Here is a 12,712-nt window from a genome sequence, read left to right as displayed (position 1 = left end):
ACTCTGCTCAGAACACCAATCACAATGATGTTTACAGCACACCACAGCTGACTGGTCTCATAGACTAGACGTAACATTGTAAATGTAAATCCGGGCCACTCAAATGAATAACTTTGCAAACTACTTACTACTTTTTAGCTTCTTTGCTACTACTTACTGTACGCATGTTAGCTAATCCTTCCGCTAACCTTAACCCTTTAAGCTAACACTAACCCCTAGAGCTACCTAACGTTAGCATTAGCCACCTAGCTAACGTTGGCCACAACAAATTGTAATCTGTAACATATCATATGTTTTGGCCAATTTGGAACATTTTGCAAATTCGTTACATATTGTACAAATTGTAATTCGTAACATATAAATAATGGATGATAAATTAATACATACTATAACAAACGTAACATATATATATATATATATATATATATATATATATATATATATATATATAGAGAGAGAGAGAGAGAGAGAGAAATGGGGGGAAGGGGGTGGGGAGAGTGTTTGTGTCTATATGTGAAGAGGATGATATAAAACAAATATTTCTGTGAGTTATGGCTATGCTTGGGTTGCTTTGGTGAGACTATTACATCAAACAAATACACCGCCTTCCTTTCTCCCTCCCCTCCTATTGTTTCATAGTGTGACTTCTCATATTTTGCCTCCCAGCCTTCAAAAACACAGAATTAATGACAGACTGTTCCAGTCTCTTAGTCACACATAAACTAACTCCATTGTGACGGCCAGTGAAAGCTATAGACTACACAATGGGACACAGAGTTGGCCTACAATACAATATCTATTTCTCACAGAGGAATTGCAATAAGAACCTCACAACCACAGATGAATAAGGGAAATATGGTTAGCTATGAGAATAATCTTTGCCCCAGGATACTTGCAAATAAACAATAGCCTAATACAATACACAGAATTCACTCTGTCTCTACAGTCTGTTTAGTGTGTGTTAGCCTTGTGGTGATGGTTGGTCTCAGGGAGGAAGGATCAAGAATCGGCTTTCTATTTCGCAACAAAGCCTCCTTCACTCACGCCGCCAAACTCACGCTAGTAAAACTGACTATCCTACCGATCCTCGACTTCGGCGATGTCATCTACAAAATAGCTTCCAATACTCTACTCAGCAAACTGGATGCAGTCTATCACAGTGCCATCTGTTTTGTTACCAAATCACCTTATACCACCCACCACTGCGACCTGTATGTTCTCGTTGGCTGGCCCTCGCTTCATATCCGTCGCCAAACCCACTGGCTCCAGGTCATCTATAAGTCCATGCTAGGTAAAGCTCCGCCTTATCTCAGTTCACTGGTCACGATAACAACACCCACCCGTAGCACGCGCTCAAGCAGGTATATCTCACTGATCATCCCAAAAGCCAACAACTCATTTGGCCGCCTTTCCTTCCAGTTCTCTGCTGCCTGTGACTGGAAAGAATTGCAAAAATCGCTGAAGTTGGAGACTTTTATTTCCCTCACCAACTTTAAACATCTGCTATCTGAGCAGCTAACCGATCGCTGCAGCTGTACATAGGCCATCTGTAAATAGCCCACCCAATTTACCTACCTCATCCCCATACTGTTTTTATTTATTTACTTTTCTGCTCTTTTGCACACCTGTATCTCTACTTGCACATGATCATCTGACAATTTATCACTCCAGTGTTAATCTGCTAAATTGTAATTATTCGCTCCTATGGCCTATTTATTGCCTACCTCCTCATGCCTTTTGCACAAAATGTATATAGACTCATTTTGTTTTTTTCCTACTGTGTTATTGACTTGTTTATTGTTTACTCCATGTGTAACTCTGTGTTGTTGTCTGTTCACACTGCTATGCTTTATCTTGGCCAGGTCGCAGTTGTAAATGAGAACTTGTTCTCAACTAGCCTACCTGGTTAAATAAAGGTGAAATAAAAATAAATAAATAAAAAAGGAACAAGGATGGGAGCAATGAGGCCTGATCCAAGTCTGCGCCTCAGGTGTCAAGTTGGTCCCTGTTATTCCACAGACACTGAGATATTTAGGAAGAACATTTAGAATATTATTAGCTAATTGTTCATGTTTGTAACTTGTATTTCCCATTAGCCTCGTATCTTTTCTTACCCAGCATTCTCCTGTATCCTCCTCTTTTTTCTTCTCCTCCCTTGTTCCTCCCTTCCAGTGATTTCACTGCATAACGTCGCAGTCGGTTATTGTCGGTTATTGTCAGCCACACAATTAGCTGCAAGCTACTCGGTTGGATGTAGAAAATGAAAAAAGAACAGAAAAGTCGTCTACCTAATAAACAAACATGACATTCTTAAACGGAATTCCTAGTAGTGAATATCGGAGCTCCAGTGGCGCAATCGGTTAGCGCGCGGTACTTATACAGCAGTACTTCAGTTGAGCTATGCCGAGGTTGTGAGTTCGAGCCTCACCTGGAGCAGAGAATTTTTAACTGATCCCGCTTACCGAACTGGAGAAGAAAAGTACAAACAATGATTTATATATACACATGATCAATGACAAGGGTGCTGTTATGAAGTCACCGAGCCTCCATCTTGGAACTCCCCCACCATTGAGAAAAATATTTTGGGAACTATAGAAATACATTTATTAATGTCTACATTCATTTTTGCCACGTTTATGATATTACAGACACTTGAATGCTTACATTTAAAATAATATTGTGAGCTAAACATAAAAAATATATGAAACAAATTTCCTTCAATTATAATTGTTTTAATGTTACTGTCGCCACTACAACAAAATGATAACTAAATACATGTAATTCTTTCCTTGAAACATTTAATTGAGCAATTGAATTGCATATTTCGCTTATATTTATTGCGCAATACTGTAGATTTCCATTCATTCCTATGGAGACTGCTTCTTCTGAGCAGGGCTGTCTAATCCTGTTCCCAGACAGCTAAACACCCACCTATATGTTTTCGCTCCAACCTCAGCTGCAACTAACCTGGTTCATTTTATCAACCAGCTAATTATTAGAATCAGTTGCGCTAGATACGTTTTGGAGTTAAAATCTGTTGGTAACTCTCCAGGAACCGGGTTGGAGAGCCTGAGAAGTGCTAATATGGCCGACCAAGTGGCTTCAAAGTCACTCATTGGTCAATACATCAATACATAGCATCAGCAATTCAGGGTTTATTGGCGCTTTCAAGACAACTGGAAACTCGGGAAAAAAATAAGTCAAATCATGATGTCAGTGATCTTGAGGTCGGAAAGTCGGATCTGAGAAAGATGTTGTTTCCGACTTGAAATTCCGAGTTGGGTGAGGGTTCAAAAATATTTTCCCCAGTCAGGACTATTTTTTCCCCAGTTGTTTTGAACGAGGTATATAATACGTGATGTTTTCAATGCCGAGTTCAAAACAACTTGGAACTCGAAAATCTCTGACTTCCGACTTCAGTGCACTCAAGACAACTGTGAACGCGCTGCGACGGTGAAAAATGGTTTTGAACGGTCCTCCAAGTCGGAATTCTAACTCGAGAACTCGGGCCTCTAGAGCTCCGATTTTCCGACTTGAGGATAACTGACGTCATGATTTGACCTCGTATTTTCCGAGTTGCCAGTTGCCTTGAACGCACCACAAGACAGCTGGGAACTCCGGGAAAAACGAGGTCAAATCATTACGTCAGTGATCTTCAGGTCGGAAAATTGGAGCTCTAGAAAAATGCCCGAAATTTTGCATTGTACGTGTTCAAGTAGTGCTTTAATAGCTGCTCAATAGTACACCCTATTGGTAAACTAGCAGAGGGTCTCGCTACCCGTTGGAAATATGTTAAAAGGTTTACTTAAAAGGTTAAAAGGAAACATTGTTTTGCTGTTGCAGATGTTAGTGACTTTTTCCATTGTGCATTTGTCGTAATGAAAGTACTGTATGAAACTACTGTTTCATAATCATAACAATGCAAACTGCGTGTGATCTGTTCTTCTCCACCAGAGGGAAGCATATATCACAACCAGCCCCAACCCAGTCTTCCCAAATCTTTGTTCTTTGTCCCATTGCCACAGTATAGTAGCCTACACATCTTATTTTAAATCAAATCACATTTTATTGGTCACATACACGTGATTAGCAGGTGTAGCGAAATGCTTGTGCTTCTAGCTCCAACAGTGCAGTAATATCTAACAAGTAATATCTAACAAATTACACAACATATACCCAATACACACAAATCTAAGTAGGAATGAATTAAGACTATTTACATTTATGGACGAGCCTACTCATTCAAGGGTTTTTCTTTATTTTGACTATTTTCTACATTGTAGAATAATAGTGAAAACATCAACACTATGAAATAACACATATGGAATCATGTAGTAACCAAAAAAGTGTTAAACAAATCAAAATATACTTTAGATTTTAGATTCTTCAAAGTAACCACCCTTTGCCTTGATGACCGTTTTGCACACTCTTGGTATTCTCTCAACCAGCTTCATGAGGTAATCACCTGGAATGCATTTCAATTAACAGGTGTACCTTGTTAATAAAAGTTAATTTGTGGAATTTCTTTCCTTCTTAATGCATTTGATTCATCAGTTGTGTTGTGAGGGGTGGTGTACCGAAGATAGGCCTATGTGGTAAAAGACCAAGTTCATATTATGGCAACAACAGCTCAAATAAGCAAAGAGAAACGACAGTCCATCATTACTTTAACACATGAAGGTCAGTCAAGGTGGAACATTTCAAGAACTTCTAAAGTTTCTTCAAGTGCAGTCGCAAAAACCATCAAGCTCTATGATGAATCTGGCTCTAATGAGGACCGCCACAGGAAAGGAAGACGCAGAGTTACCTCTGCTGCAGAGGATAAATTCATTAGAGTTAACTGCACCTCAGATTGCAGGCAAAATAAATGTTTTAAAGAGTTCAAGTAACAGACACATCTCAACATCAACTTTTCAGATTAGACTGCGTGAACCAGGCCTTCATTGTTGAATTACTGCAAAGAAACCACTACTAAAGGACACCAATATTAAGAAGAGCCTTGCTTGGGCCAAGAAACACGAGCAATGGACATTAGACTGGTGGAAATCAGTCCTTTGGTCTGATGAGTCGAAATAGGATATTTTTGGTTCCAATGGCCGTGTCTAGGTGAGATGCAGAGTAGGTGAATGGATGATCGCCACGTGTGGTTCCCACCGTGAAGCATGGAAGAGGAGGTGGGATGGTGTGGGGGTGCTTTGCTAGTGACACTGTCTGTGATTTATTAAGAATTCAAGGCCACTTAACCAGCATGACTACCACAGCATTCTTCAACGATATGCCATCTCATCTGGTTTGCGCTTACTGGGACTATCATTTGTTTTTCAACAGGACAATGACCCAAAACACACCTTCAGGCTGTGTAAGGGCTATTTGACCAAGAAGGAGAGTGATGGAGTGCTGCATCTGATGACCTGGCCTCCATAATCACCCGACCTAAACCAAATTGAGATGGCTTGGGATGAGTTGGACCACAGAGTGAAGGAAAAGCAGCCAACAAGTGTTCAGCATATGTGGGAACTCCTTCAAGACTGTTGGAAAAGCATCCCAGGTGAAACTGGTTGAGAGAATGCCAAGAGTGTGCAAAGCTGTCATCAAGGCAAAGGGTGGCTACTTTGAAGAATCTCAAATATAAAATATATTTTGATTTGTTTAACACTTTATTTGTTACTACATGAGTCCATATGTGTTATTTCATAGTTTTGATGTTATTCTACAATGTAGAAAATAGTAAAAATAAAGAAAAACCCTTGAATGAGTAAGTGCGTCCAAACTTTGGACTGGTACTGTATATATATATATATATTCTTTGTTGTTGTAATTTAACCCCCTTTTTCTCCCCAATTTCATGATATGGTGGTCCAGAATGGCACAGCGGTCTAAGGCACTGCATCTCAGTGCTTAAGGCATCACTCCAGGCACACTGGTTCGGATCCGGCCGTGATTGGGAGTCCCATAGGGCGGCGCACAATTAGCCCAGCATCGTCCGGGTTTGGCCGGTGTAGGCTGTCATTGTAGATAAGAATTTGTTCTTAACTGACTTGCCTAATTAAATGGTTAAAACAAAAAAAATATCCAACTGCGATCCAATTACGAGCTTGTCTCATCGCTGCAACTCCCCAACGGGCTAGGGAGAGGAAAAGGTTGAGTCATGCGTCCTCCGAAACATTACCTGCCAAGCCGTGCGGCTTCTTAACACCCGCTCGCTTAATCCGGAAGCCAGCTGCACCAATATGTCGGAGTTAACACTGTTCAACTGACAACCGGAGTCAGCTTGCAGGCGCCTGGCCCGCCACAGGGAGTCGCTTGAGCGCAATGAGCCAAGTAAAGCCCTCTGGCCAAACCCTCCCCTAAGTAAAGCCCCCTAGCCAAACCATCCCCTAATCCGGACGACGCTGGGCCAATTGTGCGCCACCTAATGGGACTTTCGGCCACTGATAAAATCAAATCAAATGTATTCATAAAGCCCTTCTTACATTAGCTGATATCTCAAAGTGCTGTACAGAAACCCAGCATAAAACCCCAAACAGCAAGCATTGCAGGTGTAGAAGCACGGTGGCTAGGAAAAACTCCATAGAAAGGCCAGAACCTAGGAAGAAATCTAGAGAGGAACCAGGCTATGAGGGGTGGCCAGTCCTCTTCTGGCTGTGCCGAATTAGAGAGAGCATACTTAAATTCACACAGGACACCGGATAAGACAGGACAAATACTCCAGATATAACAGACCGACCCTAGACCCCCGACACATAAACTACTGCAGCATAAATACTGAAGGCTGAGACAGGAGGGGTCGGGAGACACTGTGGCCCCACCCGACAATACCCCCGGAAAGGGCCAAACAGGCAGGATATAACCCCACCCACTTTGCCAAAGCACAGCCCCTACACCACTAGAGGGATAACTTCAACCACCAACTTACCATCCTGAGACAAGGCCGAGTATAGCCAACAAAGATCTTCGCCACGGCACAACCCAACCCCGACTGATTATTTTTTCATTCAGGAAGTTAATTGAAATTCAATTGATGAAATTAAAACTGACCAGTAATTTCTTTGAATACATTTAAATTAATGAATTAAAGACTCAGACTTTTGTGTTTCCATGGCTGAGTCCAGGGCCACCAAAAACATATTGGAGCCAGGTGGGGGCAGGTTGCAATGTAAAGCTTACAGAACATTGTTTGAAGGGGCTAGCCACCAAGCAACTGTTAGACCTTTTACATATTTGTGACATTTCTATTACCAATGTTTCATTGTGCAATCAAATATGTGTGTAAGAGTGTGTGTTTGTGTGTATGTGTGTGTGTGTGTGTGTGCACGCACGTGTGTGTGTGTATAAACTCTGTAAAATGTGTTAACTGGGAATGAACAAGAATAATATTGTAGTAATGATATGACATAGATATCTGATTTCTGAACTGAAAATGAGAGTGTAAATCTGTGTCCCTTACCTATCCTTCATTCTTCCCTCCCTCCCTCCTTCTCTTCCTCTTTCTTTCATCCGGCCAAGGACACAATCACTGATCACAGTTGATCAGTGCTTAGATTTCAGTGTGTGTGTGTGTGTGTCACACTATTTTCTCCCTGCAGATTAGACAGGACAGTTTTTAATTTAGGATTCTGATCCTCTGCTATAAGACTCTAAATCCCCTGAAGGGGCCAGAGCAACACAGCCCCTGACCCCGGTTTCTTTCACACACACACACACACACACACACACACACACACACACACACACACACACACACACACACACACACACACACACACACACACACACACACACACACACACACACACACACACACACACACACACACACACACACACACACACACACACACACACACACAAACTGAGATTGAACATCCTAATATCAGAGAAAAATGATACAATTCTACCCACGCTAATCCTGCATTTTAGCAAATGAAAATACCCACTCTACTCACTCACTCACTCACTCAAACCTGTGGCTGTGTGTCATAACACTTGCTGGCCTCGGGGAAAGCTGCTGTGATATCTGATGAGTTGTCCATTAATAAGACTGAGATTAATACTGCTGAAAAACACAAAGAAACACTACATGAAAACAAGCTCCACTGGTCTTACAGTGAGGAGTAATTGCTGATATTCACACTAAAGACCCCAGACTGTCTGTCTGCACTATCTATTGTCGACCTCCCTCATCCTACTCCCCTATAACTCTTCTCTCTCCCTCTCCCTCTCCTTTCTCTTTCTTTGGGGCTCCTGAGTGGTGCAGTGGTCTAAGGCACTGCATTCTGGTGCGACATCACCACAGACAGGTTCAAATCCAGGCTGTATCATGACTGGCTGTGATTGGGAGTCCCATAGAGCAGTAAACAATTGGCCCAGCGCCGTCTGGGGTTGGCTGTCATTGTAAATAAGATCTTGTTTCTAAACTGACTTTCCAAGATAAATGAAATGATCTATATTTCTTTACTGTCACTCCCTCTCCTAGGTGTGTGTGTGTCTTAGGTGTTTTGAATCATCAAGTTGTAAATCTCTTGAAGTATGGGAACATCACATCATTGTCTAAAACTAAAAACTCTTTTATTTTGTTGTAACTGACTTTCAATCCCTGAGCTCATCTGCTGATGTCGTGACATGCCATCGGGGAAAACGAGCGCACCTTTGATAAACGTCAGACGGTTACACGTCAACCAATGAAACGGAAGATTTGAACGGGGGCAGAGCTGATTGAAAGCAATTTCAACCAATCAATGTTAGCACCCTCAATATTTCTTGACCAATCACCGAACAAGTACCAAAAATAGCACCTCCTCTTGTTCAGCACCCAAAGGACGAAAGTGCGAGATTCGCCTGTGTTGTCTATTATAACCAATTCTTACTGTCCATATTTGTGTAGAAACGTACTGAACAGTTTATTTTCTTTTGATGTGAGAAACCTATTTGGTGTCAAACATGCGTAAAAACCTACGCCATCCAAGCAGGGAACCGCCGAGAAAGGAATTATCGCCGCTCATCTGAGGCCAAACTCGCATATTTTGTTTTGTCAAGTAAGGAAACAAAACAATATATCACCACGACGATACCCACTACTCAGGGACCTAAAAAACATCTACATTCGTTTTACAGTTGGAAACGTAAGTATAAATGAAGAGGTTTAGCTAGGGGGCAATCGTTGTGTTGGCTAGCGTGCTAACGTTAGCCTAGCATGGCCTATTCGCATTTAACTAGCTTACAACTGTAGCTGACGTTATCGTCACCAGTGATTGATTCTCGCATGAACATGAATTTGTGTGACGTTATTTTGAATAGCAGCTTTCGTTTAACGTTAGTTACATGCTTTTGACTGTCAACGTCGTCTAAAAGGTACATCACTTGTTTTCAAATACTGTGCGTGGGCAGGGAAATGTCATTATTTTGCCAACTATTTAGCTAAATAGATAGACGCTTATTTTTTTTAGGTGACACCTTTCTAACGTCAGCTATCTAGCTAAATGTGGCGTTAGGTTTGTTGTCAGTTTTAACGCAACCAACAAACATCCGTTCGTGCCAGAAATAATCTAATCAATCGTAATATTAGCACAGTTAATTATATAATCCAGTGGTTCCTAACCTTTTTCGTTTACTGTAAATTTACCACCAACTGAATTCTGCTCTACCCGAAGTATCCCCTCATGTTCTTTTTACCCGTAGTAAGCATATTGTCTCATGAGTCTTAAGTACTCCCTGTGGCTAAGCTAAGTACCCCCAGGGGTCCTAGTATCCGGCTATATTGTTGTAGGGTTATTTTCCGTCGCCACACACCAGAACGATGCCCAACGCAGGGAGTCAAACCAACAGACTCCTGATGTTGTCCCATTCACCTTGCCAGAAGATACTGACCCTACCGGTATACATGCTTGTTTACACTGAGCTGTACTGAGGTCGGAACACAATCATGGTTACATGACGTGGAGCACACACACACACACAGAGTAGTGACACTAGGTGCTATGATGTTAACTTAGACAGAACCTTGTCATTTACACATCCCCTATCTTTATTACTACTAGAAGACTGATAGGTATATTTATTATTTAGAATATTAATGTTTAATTTGATCAATATTCATAATGTACATGTTTTTTATTTATTTGTATTTTATTTTTTCAATTTTTTATCCCCTTTTCTCCCCAATTTTCGTGGTATCCAATCGCTAGTAATTACTATCTTGTCTCATCCCTACAACTTCCGTACGGGCTCGGGAGAGACGAAGGTCGAAAGCCACGCGTCCTCCGAAGCACAACCCAACCAAGCCACACAGCGCGCCTCCAACCCGGAAGCCAGCCGCACCAATGTGTCGGAGGAAACACAGTGCACCTGGCCCCCTTGGTTAGCGCGCACTGCGCCCGGCCCGCCACAGGAGTCGCTGGAGCGCGATGAGACAAGGATATCCCTACCGGCCTAACCCGGACGACTAGCCCAATTGTGCGTCGCCCCACGGACCTCCCGGTCGCGGCCGGCTGCGACAGAGCCTGGGCGCGAACCCAGAGACTCTGGTGGCGCAGCTAGCACTGCGATGCAGTGCCCTAGACCACTGCGCCACCCGGGAGGCCCTCATAATGTTTTTTTTATTGACATTAAAATACTACTCATACTACAGAGCAAGCAGACAAGCTTAATATGACAGCAATTTTTGCTTTGTAGCATCTATAGATGAAACATGGAGTCTTAATTAAAGGAGGCCTGGGTAAGGCCAACTTTGATTCATTTTTTCTCAATTATGCTTTTAGATACAGTGCCCTCCTTATATTGGCACCCTCAGTAAATATGAGCAAAACAGGCTGCAAATTTTTTTTTTTTGCTGTTTATCCTCTTGGTCTTTCATTCAAAATATTCACAAAAAATCAAACTTTTTAATTGAAGTAAAATTATTGATTTTTAAAAAAAATGTGAAATAAATATTTTTCTCAAACGTGTGCCACAATTACTGACACCCCTAGAAATTCTTATGAGTAAACTCTAACTGAAGTATATTCCCATTCATATTTTACATTTTTAAGCTCACCTGAGGGATTAGGAATACTTAAGTGGTATGCCATGACTTCCTGTTTCACTGGGGTATAAATATAAGGTGACATACAGGCCAAGTTCATCCATCACTATGGGAAAGACCCGAGAAGACAGTAATGATGTGCGACAAAAGGTTGTTGAGTTGCACAAATCAGGAAATGGCTATGGAAAAAATCTCAACATTTGAAAATGACCATTTCCACTATCAGGGCAATAATTAAGAAGTTTAAAGCACCTGGAGATGTTAACAATCAGCCTGGAAGAGGATGTGTGTCTATATTGACCCCACGCACAGTGAGGAGGATAGTTAGTGGCCAGAAAATCTCCAAGGATCACAGCTGGAGAATTGCAGATGTTACTTGGGTCTTGGGGTCAGAAAGTCTCCAAAACTACGATCAGACGCCACCTACGTAACCACAAGTTGTTTGGGAGGGTTACCATAAAAAAGCCTGGGCTGTCATCAAACAACACTCAAGCACCTACAGTTTGCCGACCGTTACTGGAACTTTCAATGGGACCGGTTCTATGGTCAGATGAGACCAAAATTTAGCATTTTGGAAACACACAGTAGTGGGTTTGGCATAGACAGAAAGATATCCATGCAGAAAAGTACTCTCATCCCCACTGAAGTATGGTGGTTTATCTTTGCTGTGGGCCTGTTTTTCTTCCAAATGACCTGGAAAACTTGTTAGGATACATAATATCATGAAATCCAAGTACCAGCAAATATTAAATCAAAACCTGACTGCCTCTGCTAAGAAGCTTTAACTGGGCTTTGGTTGGATCTTCCAGCAGGACGACGAACCAAAGCACACCTCAACATAAACATAAAAATGGTTCACTGACCACCGAATCAAGGTTTTGCCATGGCCATCCCAGTCCCCTGACCTAAACCCCATAGAAAACCTGTGGGATGAGCTGAAGAGGAGAGTTCACAAGCGTGGACCTCGGAATCTAGAGAGATTCTCTATGGAGGAATAGTCTCATCGTAGTCCAACCTCCTTACCCATTACAGGAGAAAACAGCTCTTAGTTATCTTGGCAAAGGCAGGTTGCACAAAGTATTGAATGAAGGGATGCCAATAATTGTGGCGCACATATATTTGAGAAATATTTGTTTAATGTTAATTAATTTCTTTCAATTATTTTACTTTAATTGAAAGGTAGATTTTTGTGAATATTTTTTAATAAAGATCAAGAGGATGAACAAAGATTTGTATTAATATATATAAAAAATTACAGCCTGGTTTGCTCATACAGTTGAAGTCTGAAGTTTACATGCACTTAGGTTGGGGTCAATAAAACTCACTTTTTAACCACTCCACAAATTTCTTGTTAACAAACTATAGTTTGGCAAGTCGGTTAGGACATCTACTTTGTGCATGACGCAAGTAATGTTTTCCAACAATTGTTACAGACAGGGTTATATCACTTATAATTCACTGTATCACAATTCCAGTGGGTCAGAAGTTTACATACACTGCCTTTTAAACAGCTTGGAAAATTCCAGAAAATGATGTCATGGCTTTAGAAGCTTCTGATAGGCTAATTGACATAATTTGTGTCAATTGTAGGTGTACCTGTGAATGTATTTCAAGGCCTACCTTCAAACTCTGTGCCTCTTTGTTTGACATCATGGGAAATTCAAAAGAAATCAGCCAAGGCCACAGAAAAAAA

The 12,712-nt window shown here is 41.4% G+C and overlaps 1 protein-coding gene and 1 non-coding gene across 4 annotated transcripts in view; both read left to right on the top strand.

Moving 5' to 3' along the window:
- Positions 1–2,341: 2,341 nt before the first annotated feature.
- On the top strand, positions 2,342–2,436 carry trnai-uau (transfer RNA isoleucine (anticodon UAU)). Its single transcript has 2 exons — positions 2,342–2,379; positions 2,401–2,436. It is a non-coding gene; the product is annotated as a tRNA-Ile (tRNA).
- A 6,338-nt stretch (positions 2,437–8,774) lies between these two features.
- LOC129829098 (protein phosphatase 1B-like) overlaps positions 8,775–12,712 on the top strand; it is a 37,878-nt gene continuing 33,940 nt past the window's right edge. For all 3 annotated transcript variants that reach the window (XM_055890597.1, XM_055890596.1, XM_055890595.1), the window contains exon 1: positions 8,775–9,121. The gene's annotated coding sequence lies outside the window, so the exon portion shown is untranslated. The remainder of the gene's footprint in view (positions 9,122–12,712) is intronic.

Source organism: Salvelinus fontinalis, chromosome 30 (genome assembly GCF_029448725.1).
Source record: "Salvelinus fontinalis isolate EN_2023a chromosome 30, ASM2944872v1, whole genome shotgun sequence".
NCBI classification, from domain to species: Eukaryota; Metazoa; Chordata; class Actinopteri; order Salmoniformes; family Salmonidae; genus Salvelinus; species Salvelinus fontinalis.
Note: the sequence above shows the minus strand (reverse complement) of the source record. Positions and strands in the feature narration are given on the sequence as shown.